Source organism: Sorex fumeus, unplaced genomic scaffold (assembly GCF_029834395.1).
Source record: "Sorex fumeus unplaced genomic scaffold, SorFum_2.1 ptg000039l, whole genome shotgun sequence".
Lineage (NCBI taxonomy): Eukaryota > Metazoa > Chordata > Mammalia > Eulipotyphla > Soricidae > Sorex > Sorex fumeus.
Genome location: NW_026606096.1, coordinates 9,704,559 through 9,708,987, shown reverse-complemented (window position 1 = coordinate 9,708,987; position 4,429 = coordinate 9,704,559). Strand labels below are relative to the sequence as shown.

Sequence of the window (4,429 nt, the reverse complement as noted above, 5' to 3'; positions counted from 1 at the left end):
ATTTTGATATACATTTTTTCCTCAGAAAATCCTTCATTGTCTCAAGCCAATTTTTGGATGAAATGAAGAAATCTTGGGAAGTGTGGCAAACCTGGGTTGCCATTTCCATTGTCACCCTTAGCAGAAGTTCAAGTCACCAATCATCTGTTGAAGTCATTATGTAGTCAGTTTTGTGCTAGATGTTACAGTAAAAATGAAAGATAACTTCTGCTTTAATAAACAGACGACAGATTAAGTTACCTACTAGTATTTACAGGACCTTCCCCCCCACCCCCCCAAATATGTTACATTTGACTTTTTCTTTTCATGTACAATATTTCCCATATGAGGTTTGGGCCATCAATAAATATCATGTACCTACTTGTAGCTAGTGTTGCTTTAAGTTTTGTGGATATGCTAGGAGAACATGAACTTTCAGGATTAATGAAGTAACTGCATGTAACAACCAGAGAACAATATAATACATTGCAGGGTAACTGGTATTTATTTACTGGCTTTAAGTATGGAAATGGTCAGGGTTAGTTTAATGCAAGACATATTTCTAATAACATCCAAAATTCCTGTAATTCTTTGTCAAAGGATGATTTTCCTTTTTTGAATAAAGAGTCAGAAAGAGCTGGTTGGAGAGAAGATTAAACTGTCCAGATGCAAAATAAAATGGAAAGGATTCCTTCTATTCTCTCTACAGCTTCTGTTTTGATCCAGCCCATTTGTCATATTCATTGTTTTCCAGGTTTACAAAATGGCTCACAGTGTCAAACAACACGTCCTAATTGTCAGAAAAGAAAACAAGGCAACACATGTTGATGGAGATAAATAACCCGGGTTTTTCTAAATAAAGTGTTCAAGCCTGCTGCAGGCGCCCTTGTGATTTACTGACATGACCCACATTTTCTAGATGAGGCAAGCTCATTTTGACACTGGCTGCATCATCTGGAAGCAGAAATAATCACAGGTTCTTGTTCCACGAACATTCATATTCCCAGTCTTCTCGAGAATCCAGACATGCTGGTGATTAAAAACAATTTTTCATTGACCCTCCATTTTCATAAGCTCACCACAGAAGATGGCACTTCTAGTGTTCCCATAGCCCAGGAGCAAGAATGATAACGCAGAATCTTTTGAGGATAAAGTTGAGCCTGAAGAGCTTTCATTTTGTTTTGCAAATGTTAAAAAACGCCTTAGGCCAATGCCTTGTGACCTTTCTTTCAGTTAAGAAAAATTACATTCCTTTCTGACTCAAACAATAAGACTGGGGCTGGAGGGATAGTATAGGGTTAAGTGCTTGAACACTGCCATGGTCTCCTTCCAGTACTTCCAGGAATGATCCCTGAACACAGATCCAGGATTAAGTTCAGAACACTGCCAGTATGACCCCCACACTCACCTTATCCCCTGCCTCCTAAGAAAAGAGGAAAAAACCAGACAGACTAATTGGGCTGCTGTGAGGTAAGGACTATTGTGTGGGGTTTGCAGCATTTGACTCTGAAAGCAGTTAAGACTGAAGATTTATAGATGAGTTAGGCCAGTGGGTGGGAAATCACCCAGAGCGAGATCACTGGATAGGTAAGGTAAAGGTAAGGTAAAGGCCCTCCCGTTGATCGTCGATTTGCCCGTTGATCGTCGATTTGCTCAAGCGGGCCCAGTAACGTCTCCATTGGAGACTTTGTTGTTACTGTGTCTGGCATATCAAATACTCTCGGTAGCTTGCCGGGCTCTCCGAGAGAGGCAGAGGAATCGAACTCGGGTCGGCCATGTTGGCCGCTTGTAAGGCGAACGCCCTACCTGCTGTGCTATCACTCCAGCCCTGACTGGATAGGATTCTTAGTAAAGACAGGCCAGGGTCGGGGCTGAAGAGAGTACAGCAGGTAGGGCTCCTGCCTTGCACGCAGTTAACCTAGTTTGATCCCAGACTTTCCATGTGGTTCCCCAAGCCCCTCCAGGAGTAATTCCTGAGTGCAGAGCCAGGAGTAAGGCCTGTGTGGAAGGCAGGACCATCAGACAGCTGCAGGATTTGACATTCTTCCACCTAGGATGGAAAAATGTGGCTAATAGGTTTTTCTGAGAAAAAGGAATGGAATGTTCCTGGACCCATTGAGCCCCGGCTAAATGTGAACATGTGGTTCAGGCGAGATAGCTCTCCCTTCCCTCCTCCTTGTGGCGTAAGATTTATATAGAGTTAGCCTGCTTCCTGGGGCACGATGCCTTTACTCTAGAGGTGTTCTCCAGGCAGTTTTTCTTTTCAATACTACACTTGATCTTAGCCAAAAGGCCGAGAAGTTATTTTATTTTTTCTTTTCAATAAAGCTTTCTTCGAAGGCCAGTATTGTCTGGCCTGGTTTCTGGCAGCCTAACCTAACACTGAGCATCACTGGGCGTGGCCCCCCAAAAAACAACAAACCAGGGCTGGGCCAGGGTGATCAGCTACCTCTTGGATGGGCATGGAGGTCAGGTGGAACATGGCTGAAGACGAGAAGAATCAGCTGTTGGAACCAGAGTGATAATAAAGTGGGTAGGCACTTGCTCTGCACATGGCTAACCCTGAACATCGCCGAATGTGACCCAAAATGAAAAAAAAAAAAGAGATTAGATGTCAAGAGTGAAAGGTTTGGGTTAAATAAACTGGTAAAATCCGAATTTTGTTGTTTGTTTTGGCATAGGTAATGTTGCTCAGAGGCCATTCTTGGTGATGCTTGGGGAACTATACATGCCAGGGATCAAATTCTGCACCCCTATACGTAAAGCATGTGCTCCAGCTTTTTGAGTCATGCCCTGACCTTGGAGTAAAGCACTAAAATGCTGCTGCTGGGGTTGAAGCGATAGCACAGAGAGTAGGGTGTTTGCCTTGCAAGCGGTCGACCTGGGTTCGATTCCCACCATTCCATATGGTTCCTCCCCGCCCCCCTCGCCCCCAGCACCGCCAGGAGTAATCCCTGTGCATTGCAGGGTGTCACCCAAAAAGAAAAAAATTAAAATAAAAATTAAAAAAAGAATGCTGCTGCCTAAATGGCCCTTGAGAACATACCCATGAGTGTGTCCTGGTGAAGAAAGGGGCTCTGAAGATCCTGTGTGGAGTTAGGCCAACGGGAGTGCTGTCAGTTATCTCCATCAGAGAACTAGGAACCAAGCAGGAGGAACAACTGCTCCTGAGCTCCACCTCGGGCATCCTGGAGATCCCCTGCTGTCTGGACCTGAGAAGTGCTGAGTTCCCAGGTCCCAGCTCTCAAAGTGAGGCCCAGGGCCACTTGGCTAATATCACTGGGACCTGTGCCCAGGCTGCAGAGCACAGCTGGGGAGTCTGTCCCTCTGTTCCCCAACACGCAGGATGATCAGAGGCAGATATTTTTTTAAGCTGCTATTTGTTTTTATTTAAATTTTTTTTTATTTAGGTACTGTGATTTACAATACTGTTAATGATAAGGTATCAGGCCTGAATATTTAACAAATGCTATTTTATTTCACTTTGGTCTTGAGTTCACCTAACTCACAGCTAGGCAAACTCAATTTTATCTTTTATTTCCATATTTTGTCATGGCAGGTTTGATAAGGAAATAATTTATGTCACCCACTTGCTTATATCTTTGATTATTAATCACCTTACTAGCAGCGGTCACGGTCACGGTCACGGTCTTCCCGTTGTTCATAGATTTGCTCGAGCAGGCCCAGTAACGTCTTCATCATGAGACTTGTTGTTACTGTTTTTGGCATATCGAGTACGTCACGGGTAGCTTGCCAGGCTCTGCCGTGCGGGCGAGATACTCTCGGTAGCTTGCCGGACTCTCCGAGAGGGGCAGAGGAATCGAACTCGAGTTGGCCATGTTGGCTGCGTGCAAGGCAAATGCCTTTCCGCTGTGCTATCGCTCCAGCCCATTTACTAGCAGCATTTGATCATTTTTGGTCTTTTTGTATGAAAGGAGAGAAGGTTAGCACTCCCCTTGACAAGGATGGTCTTTTTTTCTCTTTTTTATTTTTAGCCGTTCATGATTTCATTTCAGTCATACAATGGTCCAACACCCACCCCAACACCACTGTAATTTCCCAACACCAGTGTCCCCAGTTTCTCTCCCACTCCTTCAAGCCACCACCCACCCCTGCCTGCCTCTATGGCAGGCCATTTCTCCTCTCTCTCTCTCTCTCTCTCTCTCTCTCTCTCTCTCTCTCTCTCTCTCTCTCGGCATTATGGTTTGCAATACAGAAAGGCAGATGTTTTATGAGAGGGCACGTGGAATGAAAAGGCAGTTTCAACACTTGGTCTGTCAACCTTTATTTCCATTCTTCCTTCATTTGATCCCCATAGATACCTTAATTTTACGAAAAGGAAATTGAGAATGAGAGTGATTTATGCTCCTGAGGCAGGATTCAAACCTCTATTTGCTGGTTCCTGAACAACAGGCCAAACAACAGGTAACTAGGAAAATAGACTAGGTTC

The 4,429-nt window shown here is 44.4% G+C and overlaps 1 pseudogene; it reads left to right on the top strand.

Annotated features, from left to right (window-relative positions):
• Positions 1–3,900: 3,900 nt before the first annotated feature.
• LOC130028460 (uncharacterized) lies at positions 3,901–3,966 on the top strand (annotated as a pseudogene).
• Positions 3,967–4,429: the final 463 nt, after the last annotated feature.